Raw genomic sequence first — 15,900 nt, forward strand, 5'->3', positions numbered from 1 at the left:
GCATAGGCTACTACTTTGCTGTTTTGCATTAACACAACACCAAGACATGTCTTTGATGCATCGCCGTAGATAGACAAAGGTGTTGGAATTGATCTAGGGTTAAGAAAAAGTTTAACGCTTCGAGCAAGCGGCGGAATTTAAAAATTTTCTTTTAAACGAGTAAAACGATTTTACTAACCTAGACAAAGAGCAAGTACATGTAAATAAAAACTATTATGAGCATTAAAAATTTACTAACCTTTTTAGAAGCTTGAACGTCGATGAGCCTTCGGAAGGTTGAAAACGTTCGTCTCCCCTCGCAGCACGTCTCTCTTCTTTCCTCGGCAACTCGAGCAACCACGAAAGTTTCTATCACTAAAATCACTCGAGAGAAAATGAATTAGTGAGTGGGCACTTTTAAACACGATGACTCGAGAACAAGTCTCAAAGTCGAAAAGCTAAAATTACTAGGTCAAATGAGGACCTAGATGCCAAAACAAAAACGAAAGAAAACTTAGAGAGAGAGAGGGATGGGGCGGCCAAGCTAGAGAGAGAAGCTCTCAATCTCTAAAACTTGGGATGAATGAAATGTGAAGAATGAGGGCTCTATTTATAGGAGAGGTTTTACCTTCAATAAGGTAGTTTCCTCTTCTATAGAATATAACATATTCGTGAGCAAAATTTTCTCTATTTCCCTTTATTCCACACAGCCAAGAGGGGGCTTCTAGAAGCCTTGAATTTGTTTCCTCTTTTGTTTAGCTTCTCTCTTGACTCACCTTGGCCGAAATTCACCTTCCTCATAGAGGAAATTTGATTCGATTTTTCTTTTGGCAAGTATCTTGATACATTTATGCACAAAATAATCTCCCTTTTTCTCCTTTGGGTTGTGTAGCCAAGAAGGCCTTCTAGAAGGCATTTCTAGATTTTCTTTACTTGTTCATGATAACATAAGAAAAACCCATTAAGAATTTTCAAGTAAAATTCTTTGAAATGAAATTAATCCACAAGGCCCATTGAACCATAATGGCCAAGTGATTTAGGTCATCATATGACCATGTCAAAAAATTTATTGACATTCATTTCATGCTATGTCCAAAAAGACAAAATTACCCTTTTGACAATTTTTGTAAAACTTGTCTCGTTCTTGTTTTGACTTAGCTTCTAGTTTAAATATTCCTACTCGATATGATTTGTGACGGTGACCTCATGGATCCAAATGAACAAAGCTTGTGCTAAATACTTGGACTCAAAAGTTCACAAACCTTTTCCAATTTTTTAGCTTAATGTCAACTGACTCCACTAAAGAGTTGACACTGAAAATCTCTCGGTTCAAATGAATTTATTTTCTACTCACGAATTCAACCTAATTGTAATGAGTGGATCCATTGAATATTATCTATGTTTACCCTTCATATCATCAGCTAGTCGAGATTTACAAAATTACCATTTTACCCTTCTAGCTGTTATTTCCTCAACTCCTTTGTCGCTTGTGAACATGTTAGAAACAATTAATGTATTGAAGAGGAGCTAACAAGTCACATTGTTTCATCCAAAAGAGTCAAGTTCAATTTGGACACTGGCCAGTTCATTTATTTACATTCCAAGGAACAAAGCATGAGGTGATATATATTGCATTTCAGCAATCTTGTATATGAATTCCATATAGAACTTCACAAAGTTACTCATGACAACTTCACAACTTAGTACTTCACCAATACGTCTCGTCTAGAATCACATAGTGAGTCTGAACTCTGACTTTCTCGAATGAGAATACGTAAGCTGTGAAATGGCATGTCTCATTTCAGGATTAAGGTAAGCATGATGCAATTCATATGTAGTGACTTCGAGACATAAGGGGTTAAATGGTTTGTTCTTATCTTGTCTCTAGAAGTGCACTGGTCAATTCAGTACCTTCGGAAGATACCTAGAAGAACCATAAAGTCTCCAACTCTCAATGTCCCATAACCAGACATCACAGATTCTCCTAACAATCGTACTAAGGTCAATAGTCCTTTGACCCTTAGAGTGCGAATATATCGTTTTAAGCAAACTACGAAGAGTTTGTTCATGCAAATATACATTTGTCACTTCGTAAGTTGTTAAGTTTGTTAACAACTTACGAAGAGACAAATGTAGATTTGCATGAACAAACTCTTCGTAGTTTGCTTAAAACGATATATTCGCAATCTAAGGGTCAAAGGGCTATTGACCTCAGTATGATTGTTAGGAGAATCTATGATGTCGGGTCATGGGGCATTGAGAGTTGGAGACTCTATAGATCTTCTAGGTATCTTCCGAAGGTAATGAATTGACCAGTGCACTTCTAGAGACAAGATAAGAACAAACCATTTAACTTCTTATGTCTCGAAGTCACTACGTATGAATTGCATCATGCTTACCTTAATCCTGAAATGAGACATGTCATTTCATAGCTTACGATTCTCATTTGAGAAAGTCAGAGTTCGAACTCACTATGTGATTCCGAACAGGACCTATTGGTGAAGTACTAAGTTATGAAGATGTCATGAGTAACTTTGTGAAGATCTCATAGATATGGAATTCATGTACAAGATTGCTGAAATGCAATGTATATCACCTCATGCTTTGTTCCTTAGAGTGTGAATAAATGAACTGGCCAGTGTCCAAATTGAGTCTTGACTCTTTTGGATGAAACAATGTGACTTGTTAGCTCCTCCTCAATACATTGTTTCTAACTTACTCACAAGCGACAAGGGGGTTGAGGAAATAACAGCTAGAAGGGTAAAATGGTAATTTTGTAAATCCTGACTAGCTGATGATATTCATGAAGGGTAAACATAGATAATATTCAGTGGATCCACTCATCGTAATTAGGTTGAATTCTTGATTAGAAAATAAATTCTTTTGAACCGAGAGATTTTCAGTGGCAACTCTTTAGTGGAGTTAGTTGACATTAAGCTAAACTTGGAAAAGGTTTGTGAACTTTTGAGTCCAAGTGTTTAGCTCAAGCTTTGTTCATTTGGATCCATGAGGTCACTATCACAAATCACATCGAGTAGGAATAGTTAAACTAGAAGCTAAGTCAAAACAAGAACGAGACAAGTTTTACGAAAATTATCAAAACGGTATTTTTGTCTTTTGAGACATAGGATGAAATGAATGTCAATAAATTTTTTGACATGGTCATTTGATGATATGTATCACTCAGCCAATATTAGTTTTATGGGGCCTTGTGGATTAATTTCATTTCATAAGAAATATATTGAAAATTCTTAATGGGCATTTTTCATGTTGTCATGAACAAATGGAAAAGTTTCTAGAAGGCCTTTCTAGAATTGTTTTAGGCGCCCACTACCTAAAGGAAAAGAAAGAATATTTTGTGCATGAATGTATCAAGATACTTGCCAAAAGAAAAATAGGAAACAAATTTCCTCTAAGAGGAATAAGGAGAAATCGGCCAAGTAGGTAAAGGGAGAAACAAATAAAAGAGGAAACAAATCCATGGCTATGCATGGAACCTCTTGGCCGCCCAAATGAAAGAAGAAATAAGGCAATATTTGCTCATGAGGTCGACCATGGCATCATGAGCTCGACCTCGGCCTCATGAGCACGACCTCGCCCACCCGAGCTCGACCTCCACTCGGCCAATAGCCGAGTGAACCTTCCAGCAGTTCACTCGGCCATTGGCCGGGTGAACCTTCAACCGGCCATGCAGCTCACTCGACCAATGGCCGAGTGAACCTCCAAAGTAGTTCACTCGGCCATTGGCCGAGTGAACCTCAGCCGGCCCCAAGCTTTTCACTCGGCCAATGGCCAGTGAACCTCACCGCCATGTTCACTCGACCATTGGCCGACCCAACCATTCAGGGGGTCAATGGCCGACTCAAGCTTGCTCACTCGGCCAAGGGGTCCTCAAACCACCCCTTGGCCGCCTATAAATACAAGGGTCCCTCCCTTGACCCAGGTAATCCAATTTTGAGTCCCGAAACGCTGTCGAATTCATAACTCACTCGTTTCACTCATCTTTGGCCTCTAAACACTCAAACCCTCTATATTCCACCTCAATCCTACTAATGTTGGGCGTCGGAGAGGTAAGCAGAGGCACCCCATCTGTTTCCCCTTTGTAGTTCACACCTCTTTTCTTACTTTTTCAGGTGCTTGGACGAGATTGACACCACCTACAGCTAAGGGACAGCTTGGGATACCAAGCCCGACACGCTCGAGTCAAGACGAGACCACTTGGTTCGGCCTTGGGTCTAACCGTCTTTGATTCCTAAATAGTTGTCCGAAAAACAGCGACAACATTTTGGCGCTAGAAGGAGGGGACCACCGACCTTAGCGCGCTCTCCCTTCCATTCCACATTTTCGCTACTTCTACAACTCTCGAGAGATGAGTCGTGTCCCCGCCACCTCCGTGGGTGCCCGAGCGACTAGCTCGAGGAACGACCTCCAAAGCTCCGCGCACCGTCTCGAAGGGCAACCTCATGATAATGAGAGCCATCCCCGAGACCCGATGAATGACCCCGAGGCCGCAGTCCGAGAGGACACGGCTCGAAGGCTTGCCGAGCTCCTAGACCGCCCCGGCGTCACCGGCACGCTCATCGCCGACCTCCTCGACTCCAACAACGTCGACGACGTCAACCACGACGAGAAAGACCCCGATTACGTGGCAGAATCGGGAACCAACGAGACCGACATCCATCACGCTTTTCACGAAAGGGGACGCACGCGCACGCTTCCAAGGGGACACCCTCGGGCGACCGCGTCTAGACGTCAACTTTCTAATGAGCACATGCACGCGCCCTCGAGGGGACACCCTCGGGCGACCACGCCAAGACGTCAAGTGTCGAGTAATACTCGGGAACGCTCGGCCTCTAGGTCCCGAAAGGGACGCTCCAAGCTCACCATCCGCGTCCAAAACCCGCGGGGAGGTGACGACGTCAATGGCCATGGCGTCTGTCGAGGACGTCACTCGAATGATGTCCCCTCGCCTAAAGTGATAGGGACGGCCAACGGAGACTTGAGAGATCGCCTCAATTCCCGAAGGGAATCTCATGGGAGCGACTTGAGAGAAAAACTCAACGCCCAACGCGGGATCGAGAGAGAAGTCGTCTTGGGACATCAACCACCCAACGTTGCCGACCGCGCATCCAACAAGAAACGCGCCGCCACACTCATGGCACCGGCCACCGGTCTCGGCTCGCGAAGGAAGAGGCGTAGAAATGGTCGAGTCCCCAATGACCATCCTTCTCCAGCCCCGAAGCAATCCTTCGTCCCACTCAACGCGACGCCCGACCGGATCCTGAGCTTACACATGGAGAAGCTAGGCTCGCCGGCCCCATTAAAGACGGACCCCGCGACGAGGGACAGAAGCAAGCAATGCGAGTATCATCGAGACCACGGGCACGCAACGACAGAATGCTACCAGCTTAGGAAGCAAATTGATTCCCTAATTCGAAGTGGGGACTTCAAGGAATTTGTCGCATACGCTAGCAAGCCGTGATTGTCGCAGCTTACGCCCTTAAACTCATGCCCGGACTCACTCGACTTTGTAATCGCTTCATTTCAATTATGTAATTTTCCTTTTCCAAAGAAGGCCAAGTGCCATGAAAACTTGTAACGACCTCCTTACTGCAATAAAGGATTATTCTACACATGTCAACACACTCTATTGTACACCTCCAACACGAGAGTTTCTTGACATTCGTCTCACAAACGCAAGAAACTCGGGGGGTTAACAGGGATCAATGCCCAATCAACTAAACAACTCAAAAAGAAAAAAAACAAAATAAAAATAGAAGCATAACAAAGTCTCAAGGGGCCGATGGTTAGGCCGGAGGTCCCAGAGAGAGGCGGTCTACACATTACTCCTCGAGTTGAGTTCACTCCTCGAGTTGAGTTTCGAGCCCACGAGTCGATCGACAACTCCTCGTGCCGACTCTACACTTCTCCTCGAGTTGAGTTCACTCCTCGAGTCAAGTACCGAGTCCACGAGTCGACAAGTTACTCCTCGTGTCGACTCTACATTACTCCTCGAGTTGAGTTCACTCCTCGAATTGAGTTTCGAGTCCACGAGTCGATCGACAACTCCTCGTGCCGACTCTAAGTTTCTCCTCGAGTTGAGTTCACTCATCGAGTCGAGTACCGAGTCCACGAGTCGACAAGCTACTCCTCGTGCCGACTCTACATGTCATCTCGAGTTGAGTCCAATCCTCGAGTCAAGTACCGAATCCGCGAGTCGACTAGCTACTCCTCGTGTCGACTCTACATGTATCCTCGGGTCGAGTTCACTCCTCGAGTCGAGTACCGGGTAAGAATGGGAGACCTGAGTACCCAAACGCGAAACGCGCACCAGGGCACCGCGCTCACAAAGGCACATGGCTCGACCCAAGAGACCCAACTCGGAAATGCGACCAGCGCACTAAGGTGCCACACTCGCCAGGGGATCAAGTCTGCACCTAACCTTGCCTGTCGCGTGATGCACGCGCCCAATGGTGCCATGTTCATGAGATGGTATGGCCACACAAATGTGACACCGCGCTCTCCGCCCAGCTCGTGAGCCGAAAGGCAGCGAGTTACAAATGGGTTTCAAAGGCTTGCGTCCGCCGGACGTATCTGGTCTAGCCAGCGTCCACGGGAAACCTGGCCACACAAATGTGGCACCGCGCTCGCCGCCCAGCTCGTGAGCCGAAAGGCGGCGAGTTACAAATGGGTTTCAAAGGCTTGCGTCCGCCGGACGTATTTGGTCTAGCCAGCGTCCACGGGAAACCTGACCACACGAATGTGGCACCGCGCTCGCCGCCCAGCTCGTGAGCCGAAACGCAGTGAGTTACAAATGGGTTTCAAAGGCTTGCGTCCGCCGGACGTATCTGGTCTAGCCAGCATCCACGGGAAACCTGACCACACGAATGTGGCACCGCGCTCACCGCCCAGCTCGTGAGCCGAAAGGCAGCGAGTTACAAATGGGTTTCAAAGGCTTGCGTCCGCCGGACGTATCTGGTCTAGCCAGCGTCCACGGGAAACCTGGCCACACAAATGTGGCACCGCGCTCGCTGCCCAGCTCGTGAGCCGAAAGGCAACGAGTTACAAATGGGTTTCTAAAGGCTTGCGTCCGCCGGACGTATCTGGTCTAGCCAGCATCCACGGGAAACCCGGCCACACAAATGTGGCACCTCGCCCGCCGCCCAGCTCGTGAGCCAAAAGGCATCGAGTCACAAATGGGTTTCAAAGGCTTGCGTCCGCAGGACGTATCTGGTCTAGCCAGCGTCTGCGGGAAACCCGGTCACACGAACGTGACACCGGGGCCCCTCGAGGCCCGAGTCGCGCAAATCGATTACGCCTCCGCTGGTAAGTCGAGAAAATAAGATGCGCATCGACAAAACCGTGCGAGTCGACTACGATAGTATGTCGAGAACATAAGACACGCATAAAGCCGTCCCTCATGACGCACAAAGGTCGTCCCCCGCGATGCATCGGAAGCCCTTCTACGACATGCTCGCGAACTCGAGAGCGTTCATCCCGCATCCGCATGAAAGCGTAGATTTTGAGTTTCCACTCGACCTACGCTCGACCGGAAACTCGGGGGGCTAATGTTGTCGGCCCGTCTAGGGCCGACGAGGACAAGGCAGCTTTTCGACCCGCGTGACTGGTGCGAGGTCTTGAACGGCGAAACCCTGACCCGACCAGGGGGCCAGCCCAAACCAATGGCCGAGCCTGGCTATCCTCGGCCCTCGGCCCAAAAGCCTCGGCCAACGGCCGAGCTTGGCTATCCTCGAGTTCGACCTCGGCCTCATGAGCCCGACCTCGGCCTCACGAGCTCGACCTCCACTCGGGCTCACGAGCTCGACCTCCACTCGGGCTCACGAGCTCGACCTCGGCCTCATGAGCTCGACCTCGGCCTCATGAGGTCGACCTCGGGCCTCATCAGCTCGACCTCGGCCTCACGAGCTCGACCTCGGCCTCACGAGCTCGACCTCTACTCGGGCTCACGAGCTTGACCTCGGCCTCATGAGCTCGACCTCGGCCTCATGAGCTCGACCTCGGCCTCATGAGCACGACCTCGCCCGCCCGAGCTCGACCTCCACTCGAGCTCACGAGCTCGACCTCGGCCTCACGAGCTCGGCCTCGGCCTCATGAGCTCGACCTCGGCCTCATGAGCACGACCTCGCCCGCCCGAGCTCGACCTCCACTCGGCCAATAGCCGAGTGAACCTTCCAGCAGTTCACTCGGCCATTGGCCGGGTGAACCTTCAACCGGCCATGCAGTTCACTCGGCCAATGGCCGAGTGAACCTCCAAAGTAGTTCACTCGGCCATTGGCCGAGTGAACCTCAGCCGGCCCCAAGCTTTTCACTCGGCCAATGGCCGAGTGAACCTCACCACCATGTTCACTCGGCCATTGGCCGACCCAACCATTCAGGGGGTCAATGGCCGACTCAAGCTTGCTCACTCGGCCAAGGGGTCCTCAAACCACCCCTTGGCCGCCTATAAATACAAGGGTCCCTCCCTTGACCCAGGTAATCCAATTTTGAGTCCCGAAACGCTGTCGAATTCATAACTCACTCGTTTCACTCATCTTTGGCCTCTAAACACTCAAACCCTCTATATTCCACCTCAATCCTACTAATGTTGAGCGTCGGAGAGGTAAGCAGAGGCACCCCATCTGTTTCCCCTTTGTAGTTCACACCTCTTTTCTTACTTTTTCAGGTGCTTGGACGAGATTGACACCACCTACAGCTAAGGGACAGCTTAGGATACCAAGCCCGACACGCTCGAGTCAAGACGAGACCACTTGGTCCGGCCTTGGGTCTAACCGTCTTTGATTCCTAAATAGTTGTCCGAAAAACAGCGACAATATTTTGGCGCTAGAAGGAGGGGACCACCGACCTTAGCGCGCTCTCCCTTCCATTCCACATTTTCGCTACTTCTACAACTCTCGAGAGATGAGTCGTGTCCCCGCCACCTCCGTGGGTGCCCGAGCGACTAGCTCGAGGAACGACCTCCAAAGCTCCGCGCACCGTCTCGAAGGGCAACCTCATGATAATGAGAGCCAGCCCCGAGACCCGACGAATGACCCCGAGGCCGCAGTCCGAGAGGACACGGCTCGAAGGCTTGCCGAGCTCCTAGACCGCCCCGGCGTCACCGGTACGCTCATCGCCGACCTCCTCGACTCCAACAACGTCGACGACGTCAACCACGACGAGAAAGACCCCGATTACGTGGCAGAATCGGGAACCAACGAGACCGACATCCATCACGCTTTTCACGAAAGGGGACGCACGCGCACGCTTCCAAGGGGACACCTTCGGGCGACCGCGTCTAGACGTCAACTTTCTAATGAGCACATGCACGCGCCCTCGAGGGGACACCCTCGGGCAACCACGCCAAGGCGTCAAGTGTCGAGTAATACTCGGGAACGCTCAGCCTCTAGGTCCCGAAAGGGATGCTCCAAGCTCACCATCCGCGTCCAAAACCCCCGGGGAGGTGACGACGTCAATGGCCATGGCGTCTGTCGAGGACGTCACTCGAATGATGTCCCCTCGCCTAAAGTGATAGGGACGGCCAACGGAGACTTGAGAGATCGCCTCAATTCCCGAAGGGAATCTCATGGGAGCGACTTGAGAGAAAAACTCAATGCCCAATGCGGGATCGAGAGAGAAGTCGTCTTGGGACATCAACCACCCAACGTTGCCGACCGCGCATCCAACAAGAAACGCGCCGCCACACTCATGGCACCGGCCATCGGTCTCAGCTCGCGAAGGAAGAGGCGTAGAAATGGTCGAGTCCCCAATGACCATCCTTCTCCAGCCCCGAAGCAATCCTTCGTCCCACTCAACGCGACGCCCGACCGGATCCTGAGCTTACACAGGGAGAAGCTAGGCTCGCCGGCCCCATTAAAGATGGACCCCGCGACGAGGGACAGAAGCAAGCAATGCGAGTATCATCGAGACCACGGGCACGCAACGACAGAATACTACCAGCTTAGGAAGCAAATTGATTCCCTAATTCGAAGTGGGGACTTCAAGGAATTTGTCGCATACGCTAGCAAGCCGTGATTGTCGCAGCTTCCGCCCTTAAACTCATTCCCGGACTCACTCGACTTTGTAATCGCTTCATTTCAATTATGTAATTTTCCTTTTCCAAAGAAGGCCAAGTGCCATGAAAACTTGTAACGACCTCCTTACTGCAATAAAGGATTATTCTACACATGTCAACACACTCTATTGTACACCTCCAACACGAGAGTTTCTTGACCTTCGTCTCACAAACGCAAGAAACTCAGGGGGGTTAACAGGGATCAATGCCCAATCAACTAAACAACTCAAAAAGAAAAAAAACAAAATAAAAATAGAAGCATAACAAAGTCTCAAGGGGCCGATGGTTAGGCCGGAGGTCCCAGAGAGAGGCGGTCTACACATTACTCCTCGAGTTGAGTTCACTCCTCGAGTTGAGTTTCGAGCCCACGAGTCGATCGACAACTCCTCGTGCCGACTCTACACTTCTCCTCGAGTTGAGTTCACTCCTCGAGTCAAGTACCGAGTCCACGAGTCGACAAGCTACTCCTCGTGCCGACTCTACATTACTCCTCGAGTTGAGTTCACTCCTCGAGTTGAGTTTCGAGTCCACGAGTCGATCGACAACTCCTCGTGCCGACTCTAAGTTTCTCCTCGAGTTGAGTTCACTCATCGAGTCGAGTACCGAGTCCACGAGTCGACAAGCTACTCCTCGTGCCGACTCTACATGTCACCTCGAGTTGAGTCCAATCCTCGAGTCAAGTACCGAATCCGCGAGTCGACTAGCTACTCCTCGTGTCGACTCTACATGTCTCCTCGGGTCGAGTTCACTCCTCGAGTCGAGTACCGGGTAAGAATGGGAGACCTGAGTACCCAAACGCGAAACGTGCACCAGGGCGCCGCGCTCACAAAGGCACAGGGCTCGACCCAAGAGACCCAACCCGGAAATGCGACCAGCGCACTAAGGTGCCACACTCTCCAGGGGATCAAGTCTGCACCTAACCTTGCCTGTCGCGTGACGCACGCGCCCAATGGTGCCATGTTCATGAGATGGTATGGCCACACAAATGTGACACCGCGCTCTCCGCCCAGCTCGTGAGCCGAAAGGCAGCGAGTTACAAATGGGTTTCAAAGGCTTGCGTCCGCCGGACGTATCTGGTCTAGCCAGCGTCCACGGGAAACCTAACCACACGAATGTGGCACCGCGCTCGCCGCCCAGCTCGTGAGCCGAAAGGCAGTGAGTTACAAATGGGTTTCAAAGGCTTGCGTCCGCCGTACGTATCTGGTCTAGCCAGCATCCACGGGAAACCTGACCACACGAATGTGGCACCGCGCTCACCGCCCAGCTCCTGAGCCGAAAGGCAGCGAGTTACAAATGGGTTTCAAAGGCTTGCGTCCGCCGGACGTATCTGGTCTAGCCAGCGTCCACGGGAAACCTGGCCACACAAATGTGGCACCGCGCTCGCCGCCCAGCTCGTGAGCCGAAAGGCAGCAAGTTACAAATGGGTTTCAAAGGCTTGCGTCCGCCGGACGTATCTGGTCTAGCCAGCGTCCACGGGAAACCTGGCCACACAAATGTGGCACCGCGCTCGCCGCCCAGCTCGTGAGCCGAAAGGCAGCGAGTTACAAATGGGTTTCAAAGGCTTGCGTCCGCTGGACGTATCTGGTCTAGCCAGCGTCCACGGGAAACCTGACCACACGAATGTGGCACCGCGCTCGCCGCCCAGCTCGTGAGCCGAAAGGCAGCGAGTTACAAATGGGTTCCAAAGGCTTGCGTCCGCCGGACGTATCTGGTCTAGCCAGCGTCCACGGAAAACCTGGCCACACAAATGTGGCACCGCGCTCGCCGCCCAGATCGCGAGCCGAAAGGCAGCGAGTTACAAATGGGTTCTAAAGGCTTGCGTCCGCCGGACGTATCTGGTCTAGCCAGCATCCACGGGAAACCCGGCCACACAAATGTGGCACCTCGCCCGCCGCCCAGCTCGTGAGCCAAAAGGCAGCGAGTCACAAATGGGTTTCAAAGGCTTGCGTCCGCCGGACGTATCTGGTCTAGCCAGCGTCCGCGGGAAACCCGGTCACACGAACGTAACACCGGGGCCCCCCGAGGCCCGAGTCGCGCAAATCGATTACGCCTCCGCTGGTAAGTCGAGAAAATAAGACGCGCATCGACAAAACCGTGCGAGTCGACTACGATAGTATGTCGAGAACATAAGACACGCATAAAGCCGTCCCTCATGACACACAAAGGCCGTCCCCCGCGATGCATCGGAAGCCCTTCTACGACATGCTCGCGAACCCGAGAGCGTTCATCCCGCATCCGCATGAAAGCGTAGATTTTGAGTTTCCACTCCACCTACGCTCGACCGGAAACTCGGGGGGCTAATGTTGTCGGCCCGTCTAGGGCCGACGAGGACAAGGCATCTCTTCGACCCGCGTGACTGGTGCGAGGTCTTGAACGGCGAAACCCTGATCCGACCAGGGGGCCAGCCCAAACCAATGGCCGAGCCTGGCTATCCTCGGCCCTCGGCCCAAAAGCCTCGGCCAACGGCCGAACTTGGCTATCCTCGGCCATCAGCCCGATAGCCTCGGCCAAAGGCCCGAGCTTGGCTATCCTCGAGTTCGACCTCGGCCTCATGAGCCCGACCTCGGGCTCACGAGCTCGACCTCCACTCGGCCAATAGCCGAGTGAACCTTCCAGCAGTTCACTCGGCCATTGGCCGGGTGAACCTTCAACCGGCCATGCAGTTCACTCGGCCAATGGCCGAGTGAACCTCCAAAGTAGTTCACTCGGCCATTGGCCGAGTGAACCTCAGCCGGCCCCAAGCTTTTCACTCGGCCAATGGCCGAGTGAACCTCACCACCATGTTCACTCGGCCATTGGCCGACCCAACCATTCAGGGGGTCAATGGCCGACTCAAGCTTGCTCACTCGGCCAAGGGGTCCTCAAACCACCCCTTGGCCGCCTATAAATACAAGGGTCCCTCCCTTGACCCAGGTAATCCAATTTTGAGTCACGAAACGCTGTCGAATTCATAACTCACTCGTTTCACTCATCTTTGGCCTCTAAACACTCAAACCCTCTATACTCCACCTCAATCCTACTAATGTTGAGCGTCGGAGAGGTAAGCAAAGGCACCCCCTCTGTTTCCCCTTTGTAGTTCACACCTCTTTTCTTACTTTTTCAGGTGGTTGGACGAGATTGACACCACCTACAGCTAAGGGACGGCTTGGGATACCAAGCCCGACACGCTCGAGTCAAGACGAGACCACTTGGTCCGGCCTTGGGTCTAACCGTCTTTGATTCCTAAATAGTTGTCCGAAAAACTGCGACAACATTCTTAAACCCTAGATCATTTCCAACAAATGGTATCAGAGCTATGGTCAAAGATATGCATGTACATGTATTTAAAGTTATGAGCTTGAAAATCGTTAGAATTGTACAAGTTAGAATTGTTTTCTTATATTTTTTTTAATTTTTTGCTCTTGCCTTTAAATTAAAAATCATGTTGATTTTCTATGAGTTTGGGATGTTATTAAAACACATTAGAATCAGTTCTAAAATATTTTTAATTTTTATATTGAAAAACGTGTTTTAAAAGTTTGAGAAAATTTCGAGTAAATTTTGTGACTAGTTGTATTGTCTTGCTAGTTTCTTTTATTTACTTGAATCATTTTATGCTTGTTGTTATTTCTTTTATACCATGTTATTACCTTGCTGATAAAACACAAATAAAAGCTTTAACAACTTCCTAAAACGTTCTGTTACACTCGATTCTTTTTACGCACTAAAAGACCAAACTTTAATTATTTCTTTTTTCTTCGAGTCGGAGTAAAACCCGCAGTAAAACTGGCATAACTCTCTGCTCAGATATCAACATTTAATCATTCTTGAATCAAATTAAAGGTCTGTCTGTCCTCTTTCCAATGCCACCGGTTTTGGGTCAAAAGGACATCGGAGCCGCCGGTTATGGCGATTTTACTCCGAGGTGCGCGGTTGTTCCGAAAGTCAAGTTTTTTAGAAATCCGGATTTTCAGCCCCACTACCATGAGTTATAGAACTCTAATGAGAAAACTTTCTTGAGCAAAAATGTTTTTTTTATAAGATTATAAACATAATGTGAAAGATTAAAATGTTTTGATTTTTTAAAGTTTAATTGAAATTGAATTTTTACAAAACTAGTTTGAATTTTGAAAAACCGTTTTCGCTTTCAAACTTGAAAAATATTTTGTCATCCAAATCAAATACGTTTTCAAAATGTTTTCAAAACTATATCTTTATCACATATGTTCAAAATCTTCATGCTCTTGAAAATTATTTACTTGAATCATTTTATGCTTGTTGTTATTTCTTTTATACCATGTTATTACCTTGCTGATAAAACACAAATAAAAGCTTTAACAACTTCCTAAAACGTTCCGTTACACTCGATTCTTTTTACGCACTAAAAGACCAAACTTTAATTATTTCTTTTTTCTTCGAGTCGGAGTAAAACCCGCAGTAAAACTGGCTTAACTCTCTGCTCAGATATCAACATTTAATCATTCTTGAATCAAATTAAAGGTCTGTCTGTCCTCTTTCCAATGCCACCGGTTTTGGGTCAAAAGGACATCGGAGCCGCCAGTTATGCCAATTTTACTCCGAGGTGCGCGGCTGTTCCGAAAGTCAAGTTTTTTAGAAATCCGGATTTTCAGCCCCACTACCATGAGTTATAGAACTCTAATGAGAAAACTTTCTTGAGCAAATATGTTTTTTTTATAAGATTATAAACATAATGTGAAAGATTAAAATGTTTTGATTTTTTAAAGTTTAATTGAAATTGAATTTTTACAAAACTAGTTTGAATTTTGAAAAACCGTTTTCGCTTTCAAACTTGAAAATATTTTGTCATCCAAATCAAATAAGTTTTCAAAATGTTTTCAAAACTATATCTTTATCACATATGTTCAAAATCTTCATGCTCTTGAAAATTTGAGTGGGAGGTCTCCTTGTAGACAAGCCGAAAAATAAAAAGATGTGTAATCTCAAACTTTCAAGTGTTCGAGTGAGTTGAAGTTCACACTTCCCTCATGCACTTTTCCGAATAGAAAATAGGAAAATATCCGAGTATGTACCTTGTGCCTTTATGCACTAACACTGCTCTGAACATGAAGATCTAGGATTCTTTTGTTGTTGTCCGCTCTATCGCTCTATAACTAGGAAAACCGTTTCCGAACTTATAAGAGTCGATGTACCAACTCCAAAAACTAAGTGGGAGGGTTATACTTGTTGTTTGTAACCCACGATCCCCAACACTAATGAAAGAAGCAATTAACGTGAGACTAAGAGCCGCTCTTGCGACCCTCTCTTAAATGGGAGTACTCTAAGGCGTTTTTTCTTTGATCATTGCTCAATGAGCTACGTCCGAGAGTGATACGATGAAGGCAAGGCCTCCCCTTGGGGGATTGTTTTTCAAAGTTGACCTTTTGGACTAAGTAGTTGGTTGCACACTTAGGCTCAATCCCTAGTAATCCTCCCTTGAAGCTCTGCGAAAGGATGTGAGTGATCAAACCAATTTAAAAGGTGGCTAGTCAAAATTGGTGTATTGACATCTTGGCTAAGCATTAATGATGTGTCATTTACTTATAAATGGAGATTTTTTGCGGCCTTCTCTTGATGGAGTAAATTATCGTTTGGTTTATAACACCTTTGGATTTTATCAAGTCTTAAACAAACTTAAATCCTAAACCAAAGACTAATCATAAACTTGTTTCAACTTATATAGGCAACATGTCTCTCAACCCTCTCTCGATCATCTTTTCCTCAAACAAACTCGAAACCAAAAACTACGTTAATTTGAAACATAACCTCGACATTGTCCTTACCATTAACAAGCACAAATTGGTACTCACCACCCCCTGTCCTTAAACGAATGATGATTCGACTCGAGAGGA

Source organism: Urtica dioica, chromosome 6 (assembly GCF_054948205.1).
Source record: "Urtica dioica subsp. dioica isolate 48M chromosome 6, U.dioica_male_clone48M_v1_H2, whole genome shotgun sequence".
Lineage (NCBI taxonomy): Eukaryota > Viridiplantae > Streptophyta > Magnoliopsida > Rosales > Urticaceae > Urtica > Urtica dioica.